We start from the raw sequence: 10,999 nt of genomic DNA on the forward strand, positions 1-10,999 counted from the left end.
GGGGGTTTTTGAGTACCTCGCCCCCCAAGTTTTTAAGTTTGGGAAATTTTTTAATGGGGGCCAATTAGGGGGGCCCCGGAAAGTTTGGGGGGCCAAGTTAATTTTAGAAAATATTCAGTTATTGTAAAAACGTTTTTTTTTTAATTTTAAAAAATTTTAAAAAGTGAATTTTTTGAGGTTTTGGAACATTATTAAATTGCATGTAGTTTTAAATTTATAACGTTTTGTGAATAAGTTTTATTTTTAAATTTTTATGCCTTATATCTTTATTGGCCACTTTGCAATTTTTTGGGAAATGAATTTCGCGCCTGGGGTTTTAAGGGGGAAAAAAAAGAAGGAAAAAAGGGGACGGCTGCAAGGGAAATCGACCAGAGCCACACTTTTTTAAACCTAATTTTGTTTTGGGGGTTTTTTTAAGATTTGACGCTCCCTGTAAAGGATAACACAAGAAAATGTGGAATAAAATTTTTTTTGTTTTTTCCTCTTTACATTTGGGGGCGCTGTGGGAATTTTTTTTTTTTTTCTTTTTCCCCCCTCAAACGCACGATGAAATTTAGCGAAATTTTAAACCTTTTTGGCTCACACCTATAAAGGATAAAGTATGTGCAAACAGACTGGAAAGGGAAACAAGGGGGGGGTTTTGGGGCCCCCCTTCCCCCCAAACTTTTTTTTATTTTTTAAATGTTGTTTTGTTTTTCCCGATACAAAATTGGGTCACAGCGTAATGGATTTAGGGAAATCCCGGGGTGGGTTATGTGCTTTTGTGAGGGTGGGGCTTTGTTATTTTGCTTCTTCTTCCCCTTTAACCTCATGGGCCTCAGCAGTTGGGCCCCTCAACGAGCCTGGTTCTGCTGGGGGGTTTTTTTTTCCTGTTCCCAAAAGGGGGGTTTTTTTCCCTCCCCTGTCCCCTACAAAAGCATGCCCTTTAGTGTGAGGGATTGCTGAAGAGTCAATGAGTCGATGCAATCAGCTGGTTTTCCTTAGATAGAAAACTTTGTATCAATTTGATGTCATGCTCCAGGCCTGGGTTCAGGGCTGGGTTGTCTCTCTCTCTCTCTCTCTCTTCTCTGCAGGGTGGACTGGCAGGTGCTCCTCATCACTGCTGATTTCAGCCCTTCTTAAGGAGCAGAGACCAGGAGGAGGGCGTCAGTTCTTTCTCGCTTCCAGTGTGGTACATGACCTAACAAACTTTTCCGAGTTTCATCAGAACCAGACCTGATATTTTGTCTCTGTCTTTTCCTCCTTAGAACCTGAAATCCAAGCCAGAGAAACCACAAGCCAGGGAGCTGGACTCCTCTCATCGCCTGCCTGAACTTGCCCTCCTCCTTGAAGCTCACCTGCCTGTCCACCCTCAAAAATCATCTGCACAAGAGAGAGTGAGGGAACCGCTGGATTGCACCGGACCACGGACCTCACCCCCCCTGGCTCCGGGCAAGCCTCCCACTCTGAGTTTTTGAGCTTGCCACATTTTTTACTGCCACAGGCTGTTTCTGACCACCTCCTTCGCCCCTCCAAGCAGACCAGAAGATCCAGTTAACACCTGTATACCAGCACTTTACAATAAACCAGTTAAAACTAACTGTCTGTCTCCGTGGTTGCTCTGATCCTGAGTTGTTCTTTTCTATCATGACATTTGACTGGATGATCTGGTTGAACTGTAAAGTGCCTTGAGATTACATGTGTTGTGAATTTGGCGCTATATAAATAAACTGAATTGAATTGAATTATATGTGTCGTTATCTCCTACTTAAAAAACTCTAATGTGTATACATGTGTAATATATTTAAATGTTTTTCACAATAAAAAAGATTTGAAAAAGATCTTAATTTTCATTAATCATGACAGAAAGAACATTTTAGTACTAAGATTGATGTTTAAGAAGGAATCTTGGGGGACCAGCCAAGAACCCATCAAGGAAAGTGAGGAAATGTTTGATGGCTACTACTGTAACAGAAAATCTAACAGGAAAAGAGGAAAAAACAAAAAAAAAATAAATAGAAAAAAAAAACTAGAAACAGCAAAGGGCAATAATAACAGAATGTGGTAAGACCTCGTAAAAAACGGAGGGTGTAGAAAAATCCTAACAACAAAATGAAAACCATAACCGACAACCAGTGAGTCCATTTGTGTGGGACCAGTTTGACCTTTAATCACTCTGGGAAGGTGTCCACCCAGAACAAGCACCGTTTGGACCGACGGTTCTTTCAGGAGCAAACCTTTAATGGGCTCCTTCAGAAAAACTCAAATACATAAGAACTTTATCTGTTCCGATCTACTGACGACCACAGTTCAAGTTTTATTGACTCTGTTGTGCAACGTGAGTGCTGTGGTGTTCACTGGTGATCTAGTGTGATATATACAGGTGCTGGTCATAAAATTAGAATATCATGAAAAAGTAGATTGATTTCAGTAATTCCATTTAAAAAGTGAAACTTGTATATTATATTCATACATTACATACAAACTCATATATTTCAGATGTTTATTTTGTTTAATTTTGATGATTACAAATGACAACAAATGAAAATCTCAAATTCATCATATCAGAAAATTAGAATATTGTGAAAAGGTTCAAAATTGATGGCCCCTGGTGCCACACTCTAATCAGCTAATTAACTCAAACCACCTGCAAAAGCCTTTAAATGGTCTTTCAGTCTAGTTCTATAGGCTACACAATCATGGGGAAGACTGCTGACTTGACAGTTGTCCAAAAGACGACCATCGACACCTTGCACAAGGAGGGCAAGACACAAAAGGTCATCGCTAAAGAGGCTGGCTGTTCACAGAGCTCAGTGTCCAAGCACATTAATAGAGAGGCGAAGGGAAGGAAAAGATGTGGTCGAAAAAAGTGTACAAGCAAGAGAGATAACCGCACCCTGGAGAGGATTGTGAAACAAAACCCCTTCAAAAATGTGGGGGGAGATTCACAAAGAGTGGACTGCAGCTGGAGTGAGTGCTTCAAGAACCACCACACACAGACGTATGAAAGACATGGGTTTCTGCTGTCGCATTCCTTGTGTCAAGCCACTCTTGAACCACAGACAGCGTCAGAAGCGTCTTGCCTGGGCTAAAGAGAAACAGGACTGGACTGCTGGTGAGTGGTCCAAAGTCATGTTCTCTGATGAAAGTAAATTTTGCATTTCCTTTGGAAATCAAGGTCCCAGAGTCTGGAGGAAAAGAACAGAGGCACTTCATCCACGTTGCTTGAAGTCCAGTGTAAAGTTTCCACAGTCAGTGATGGTTTGGGGATGCCATTTCATCTGCTGGTGTTGGTCCATTGTGTTTTCTGAGGTCCAGGGTCAACGCAGCCACATACCAGGAAGTTTTAGAGCACTTCATGCTTCCTGCAGCTGACAAACTTTTTGGAGATGCAGATTTCATTTTCCAACAGGACTTGGCACCTGCACACAGTGCCAAAGCTACCAGTACCTGGTTGAAGGACCATGGTATCCCTGTTCTTAATTGGCCAGCAAACTCTCCTGACCTTAACCCCATAGAAAATCTATGGGGTATTGTGAAGAAGAAGATGCAATACACCAGACCCAACAATTCAGAAGAGCTAAAAGCCACTATTAGAGCAACCTGGGCTATCATAACACCTGAGCAGTGCCACAGACTGATCGACTCCATGCCACGCCGCATTGCTGCAGTAATACAGGCCAAAGGAGGCCCAACTAAATACTGAGTGCTGTACATGCTCATACTTTTCATGTTCATACTTTTCAGTTGGCCAACATTTCTATAAATCCTTTGTTTTTATTGGTCTTCAGTAATATTCTAATTTTCTGATATGATGAATTTGAGATTTTCATTTGTTGTCATTTGTAATCATCAAAATTAAACAAAATAAACATCTGAAATATATGAGTTTGTATGTAATGTATGAATATAATATACAAGTTTCACTTTTTAAATGGAATTACTGAAATCAATCTACTTTTTCATGATATTCTAATTTTATGACCAGCACCTGTATGTAGAATTACATTCTAACCTTTGCACCATGTACACACGCTCACATTAAAGGAATAGTACACCCAAAACATGATTAGCCTTCATTTTCTACTCACCCCCATGCTGAACAACACTCTCGAGTACTTTTTTGATATCTCAAATGTTTCTGGAGATCTGGGAGGCTTCTTGCTGTCTGCTGACATTCAAATAATGGAGGTCTATGGCGCCCGAGGCAGAAAGGTCCATAAAAGTCCACAAAAAACGTTTCAATATTCCTCCATACTGCTCGTCCAATGTATTCCAAGTTTCCTGAGTGGGTAGCATCCAGAATTTACTCGAAACGAAGTCATTTAGAATGTTTTTAGAGCATAAACAGTAGTGTATATGATTTCCTGAAAGCGCGATCCCGGCGCTACGGAAGCCGGCAGACCAAACCAGCGCATTCAGCTCGGCAAAGAACTCATGCTCTTCCTCAACACTGAAGTCCTCAGACATTTTTCTTTCGTTGTTTCTTTCTTTGCACAGGTAAACGGCACATTTCTTCTTCTGCGCTTGCATTATTGGAAGAGCAGACGCTGAATGCGCACTTTCATCTGGTTTGGTCTGCCGGCTTCCGTAGACTCGTGAACGCGCTTTCAGGAAATCCTATACACTACTGTTTATGCTCTAAAAAACCTTCTAAATGACTTTGTTTCGAGTAAATTCTGGATGCTACCCACTCAGGACACTTGGAATACATTGGACGACCAGTATGGAAGAATATTGACACGTTTTTTGTGGACTTTTATGGACCTTTCTTTCTCGGGCGCCATAGACCTCCATTATTTGAATGTCAGCAGACAGCAAGAAGCCTCCCAGATCTCCAGATGCATTTGAGATATCAAAAAAGTACTCCAGAGTGTTGTTCAGCATGGGGGTGAGTAGAAAATGAAGGCTAATCATGTTTTGGGTGTACTATTCCTTTAAGCAACACTTATAGAATAGAACAGCAACAAACATGTTAGATATTTTAAAATGTGCATTTTAGAATATATATATTTTAAATATATTTTAAAATTTTATATTTTTCTATTGCAAAATGTTCATTTGTACTGCTATCATTTTATTGATATTAATAATAGTTTGTAGAGGTCAAAGGTCAGTGAACATCTGTTTATGCTGAAACTGTGAATTTCATATAAATCATAAGTTGCTAACCTGAGAATATGAATAATTAAATTTTAACCTTGAAAAAAAATTATAATGGCAAAAAACGAAAATCTTTGGTCCTCAAACGTAGCGCAGATGATTGACACCAAATGACCTCTGATGACCCCTGGAGAACATTTTTCTTTATATCTTTAGAATGAAAGGAGCACAAATGAACATTTTTGCTGCACAAACAGAGTCGAGGTGATTGACACAGATTTCATGTCAGAAGGTGGGTGGGGGGGAGCTGGTTGACCTTTGATGACCTCTAGAATAATGTCTTTAAATCTTTAAATGATAGCGGCCCAAACTAAAATGTTTGCTCCACATGCAGCACGAACAGACGAGGTGATTGACACCAATTCTGTCTGATTGGAAGAAGGTGGGGGGGCGGGGCCAACTTTAGTCAGGTTCATCACCGGACGTTAAATAAATTTAAACTTCCTCAGTTTCTCCAGAGCTTCACGAGGATTAACCTTCCATAAAACTCTTCCGCTGTATTTAGATCAAATTAACAGAAATCTTTGAATAATTTATTGATTTCTTTCTGACTGCTAATTACCCTCCCAGTCCGTTCTTTATTGCACTAATTAGTGCTACCTGTTTGGTCTTTAATTGGCTGGCTAATAATTTATTAGCTTTATCGCCTGATTCATATCATCTCTGTTTGATTCTGAAAATAGAGTACTCTACCTTTTTTTTTTAGAATATTGTATTTAGCTCATATGAAGTTCTGACTCATTTATAAAAGATTAACGGGTTAAAGTTTTCCCAGTATTCCCTTTCCAATTTCATTACTTTATTTTCTTATAGGTTTATCTTTTAGGAATCTTGTTTTTTGATCTGGGAGGATTCCCCTAATGTCTGCTTTGAATCCTTCCCAAATCAAGTTTTGGTCTCCAGTATTATTATCATTTATAAAGTTATTCAGTAATTAGTTATTTTTGTTGTATTTATTTGTATTTGAGTTCTTAAGTATTTCTTGTTTGCCCTCTGGGTCAGTCTCCTTTTCCCTAACTCCAGGGGCAGATTTAGGAAATGTGGGGCCCTGGGCAAAGACAGGCAGGGGCCCTCTGAATGGAGAAGACAACACATAAACAGCCCCATTCTCCAGATAGAGAAATGTTAATAGAATAGACATCCATTATCTGTTCTAGGTTGTGTCCCTCTCTTCTTGTCCCTTTTCTTCTTGTTTTCCTCTCTATGTTTTGTACTCAGCTGACTTTTCATGCTGTCTCTAAAGGAATGAAAGATTTTTTCCAAGCACTAAGCTCACTTAGCTGATTGCTCCTTCCTGTGTTTCCAAAAAGGCCAAAGTAAATAACCCAGTCCTTCTTTTCACTGTAGACAAGCCACGATCTGCTTATCTGTTCTCCATTTTTCATTTGGATGAAATAATAGCTGCATGAATCATGACAGCAGACAAGATAGAGGAGAGCAGGAGGCGGGGTTACCAATCTACTGGCTCTGGAGAGCAGAGTTCGCTGCTTTTAGATGTTGTCTCCAAAGTCTCCAGTAGCAGAAAAAAAGTCTCTAGATTTGGCGCTAGGAGCTTTTTAGAAATCAAAGTGCTAGAGGGGTCTGAAAAGTGGCTAAATATAGCGACTAAAGCGCTAAGTTGGCAACACTGCTCTTTGCATGGTTTGTTTTCAAATGGTTTGCTGCTGTCTGTTTGGACCTTTCTGAACATGTGCAGCAAATGGACTGATCCAATATGAAGGGGGGGGGGGGGGGCTGAGACACACTTAAAGTAATAGGGAAATTAGATTTAAATGACAAATCATTCTGGCTTAAACATGTATATAAATGTACTTTTTATCAGACCATATTGTCCCAAAAGTTAGAAAATCTCTATTTTAAACAAATCCTGTCTTAAAATCTGTTTCTTTTTTCCCGTTATCTTCTGCAGGCCAGTTAGTTCTACGTCAGCCTGAACACCTAAATTCGCCCAATCATATATCAACGGCCATCTGTCAATCAAATGTTTTCGGTCATAGCATCTTGATTCATGTGTCGCAGCTAATATACGCAACGGTTGAAACCAGAATCCTTTCCTTTCCCATTGAGTTGCGTCCCAGTGTTCACGGGGATGGACGTCTGTGTCTTCAGCAGGCGTAGAGCTAACAGAACTGGCAGCGTTGCGAGGCAAGGGCTCAAACATGTACGGCTGGAAGCCTTCTACACCAAACCAAGCTTCTGCCGCCCTGGCGTCCTCTTCCACAACATCTTCGTCCCCGCTTTCCTCCTCTAAATAAAAAATGGATGACGGAGGAGACTCATCCACGACCTCCGACACTAAACTCTCCTCCTCTTGCATGTTTCCTCTGTCCATAGCGTTCCTTGACAGCGTCGTTTCTAAGTCACCAATTTAGTGCTACTTGGTCCCAATGGAATTTCCCATTGGGAACCTGCTAGCACTAAGCTGCCAGTAAACATACTTTAATATTTTAAGCGTCCTGATGGCATTTGAACAAAATTATTTTTATATCATAAAAAATAGCATAAGTAATGTGCACAAATTAGGAATAGTTGTATTAACCATATATATAAAAGGAACTTGGGGCCGCCTAGCTCCCTTCTAGACTCCTCTGTCCGCACCTGCTCCCAGTCTACTGATTAGGCTGGTCTTTGTTCAGTCTCCCATTTATACACCTCCTGTTCAGTCACTGTTTGCTGGATCCTCGTCGTTTCCCGGCTCTGGCTGTTTTCCTGGATGTCTCCTAGATTTGGCTTTTCTATATTTGTTCATTTGGATTTTTGCTTCAGTTTCCGCTTTTGGACATTAAACCTACAAGAACTCATCTCTGACTCCTTCGTTTCTGCATTTGGGTTCTTAAAAAATCCTCCACCCAAACCGCGACACTTTTAACCCAGAGGAAAGAATGCTGAGCTGACATAAACCCATTCACCCAGACCAAAGAGTTCAGCTGGGATCCAAAAGAAAGAAAGAAAAAAGTCTCTACATAGTTCAGATTACAGGATTACTGCAAATATGATTTCGATTTTAGCTCATAAATCAGCCTGAAGGAGGACAAAAGAGGCACAAAAAGGATTTTAATGTTCAGCCAGGTTGTTGCTCTCTTATGAAAGGCTATTGCACAATCCTTTAAAAAGGATCATTTGTGTGGATTTCCCACCAGGGTTCCTGAAAACCACTAAAGTCACTTTATTGTTTTTCACACTTGAAGTCCCAGATTTACAGCACAGCTTTGGTCAGATCTACTTACCGACGCCTCCTTTCTCTGCCTCAACAAATCAAAAGCTGCATGGCTGCGTGACGGGATCTCTGCTGTGGAAGAACTCTGCGCTCCCAGAACCCCGCAGATCTGACAGCGTGCGGTGCGTGGACGCAGGACCGGCCAATCCACGCAGATCCCTCAGAAGGAAGTGGGGAAAACAGGATGTGAAGTCATCACGGGGGACACCCTGCTTTTTTTTTTTTTTTTTTTTTAGGGCTGAGTTTCTGTAAGTTTACACAAACCGTTGCGCAGCAGGTATTCAACCTACAGAGTATGGCAAGCCGTGCTGTGATTTAATTCACACTCTCATATATTTGGCCCTTTTCACTTTAAATGATGCCCTGGATCAGTGGTAACCAGTTAAAAATTAAAGCATCAACCAGTAAAGCTCCAGAGACATTTTTAATTATAATCTGTTACTTTAAACAGAATTTAACACTGAAATAAAATGAGGTGTTATACATTGACTTTTTAAATAAAAAATATTTTAAGAAAATAGAAAGTTTTTCCAATTTAAAATCTAAATTGTTTTTTGAAGAAGAGAACAATAGTTCAGTTTGGTTTATAGACAATTTCCTGATTCCCATATTTTCTCAAACACCTGAACTGTTCATTTGTTATATTTCTTTCTTTTTTCTGTCTTAATGAGAGCAGTGGGCTTTAGGCTTAACCTGACTCCGCCAGATGGATTTGCTCCACATATCCATCTGGAAACCTTCTGTTGAAGTAATTTTGGGAAGGGGGGAAAATACTGGTTAGCTGATTGGCCTATGTTGGTGATATGACGTACTAACAGAGCGACGACGAAGAGGATCCAATTAATAGATCAAACTCTTGCCGAAACCAGTCGGGAGAAGAGCAAAAACATCTTTTCCTCTGAGAAAAGCCTCCAGAGCAGTGTTTTGCTCTTCTTTCAGTGAAGAAATACTCTGTAACTCCGATAAAACTTGCTCGATAGCCACGCTAACGCTAGTTTCATCGGCTGAAGCCGCCATGTTCTTTAGACTGAACTGTCGCGCTTCTCGTTGCGTCACACCTCAACCCGCCTCAAAGCCAACGCTGACTGGACGTTCGTTTGGTGAACGGCTCCAAATTTTCTTCAACGGAGAGTCTCCAGACTGATCTGCGAGTGAAACCTTGAAAGCTCGCGAGATCAGGATGGTCTCACCAGGCTACTTTAGGCTGCTCTGCAAGGCTTTAAAGTCGTAGGGAAATAATATTTAAATGTCAAATCATTCTGGCATAAACATGTATATAAATTTATTCTTTATCAGACAATATTGTCCCAAAATTTAGAAAATCTCTATTTTAAAAGAAAATCCTGTCTTAAAAATGTGTTTTTCCGTTATCTTCTGCAGGCCAGTTAGTTCTCCGTCAGCCTGAACACCTCAGTTGAACTTCTGCCTAAGTTCCATTTTAATGCCTCTTGAAGGACTGTTTTATATTCATTTATTTTTTAAATCTAATTTTGTGTTTTTTATCCTATTTTATATGTTTTTGAGGTGAATATCCTGTGGGATACTTTATTAATAATCATGGATTAATCTATCTAGGCTGAACAACTTCAATGTCTCTATTAAGCTAAATTCCACCGCCAGCTTTACAGCAATGGATTTTAACATTAAGTGCTCATTTCTTTTCTAAAAGGCCACAGAGAACTCACCTGGAGCTGGTTGACAGTTGCGTTTTGTATCTATGCTTCTTTTTCTATGTCTGCTTCTGTCTCCTTGAACCCCAGTGGGCCTCAGCAGATGGCCGCTCACACTGAGCCTGGTTCTGCTGGAGGTTTCTTCCTGTTCAAAGGGAGTTTTTCCTCTCCACTGTCGCTACAAGCTTGCTTAGTGTGAGGGATTGCTGAAGAGTCAATGAGTCGATGCAATCGGCTGGTTTTCCTTAGATAGAAAACTTTGAATCAATCTGACTGGATGATCTGGTGAACTGGAAAGTTTAATTAAATCCCTGAAACACATTTATTTTGAAATTAAAATCCTGAGACGCACCTTTTGAAGTAATAAATGTTCTGATTTAATGTTACAGTAACATGTTTTTTTTTTTACCCTGTAATAATCTGGAGGCGTAGCCTTAAAGCTAAATATTAACTTCTATACATGGCCGGTGCTCTACTTAGGAGTAAATAAAGAAAAGAGTTTGTTGAACGCGGTAAATGCAGCAGGACGACAGATTAACGCTGCTGAGTTAATTATATAACGACGAATTAGATATTTTAACATAAAACTGATCAAAATGCCTTTTTTAAAACGTTAATGATTGGAGTAAATATGCCTCATTATGGAGGGAATTTAGTTCCATTGTTTGAAAGCAAGGAGAACATTTTGTAAATGTTTGTAAAGGTTTTAAGACCTTTACTGTTTTCACATTTTTTCATACTTTATCTTTTACATTTTTGTTGCAGATTTTATATTTTCAAATAATATTGAATCAATCTGACTGGATGATCAGGTTGAATCGTCTGTGATGACATGATGTTAATTGGAGCTATAGAAATAAACTGAATAGAATGTGAGCAGCACTGCCTCCTAGAGGAGGGTTCAGCAACATGTTGCTACATCCAACAGCAGCTTTCAGGGAACATTCCGGTTGATAACAGAGGCAGCAGA

At 39.9% G+C, this 10,999-nt stretch overlaps 1 protein-coding gene across 2 annotated transcripts in view; it reads right to left on the minus strand.

The window, feature by feature from the left end:
* LOC119777016 (probable cation-transporting ATPase 13A3) overlaps positions 1 to 8,538 on the minus strand; it is a 66,737-nt gene extending 58,199 nt beyond the window's left edge. For both annotated transcript variants that reach the window (XM_038275749.1, XM_038275748.1), the window contains exon 1: positions 8,370 to 8,538. The gene's annotated coding sequence lies outside the window, so the exon portion shown is untranslated. The remainder of the gene's footprint in view (positions 1 to 8,369) is intronic.
* Between the last annotated feature and the right edge of the window lie 2,461 nt (positions 8,539 to 10,999).

Source organism: Cyprinodon tularosa, unplaced genomic scaffold (genome assembly GCF_016077235.1).
Source record: "Cyprinodon tularosa strain WSP-4 unplaced genomic scaffold, ASM1607723v1 ctg977, whole genome shotgun sequence".
NCBI classification, from domain to species: Eukaryota; Metazoa; Chordata; class Actinopteri; order Cyprinodontiformes; family Cyprinodontidae; genus Cyprinodon; species Cyprinodon tularosa.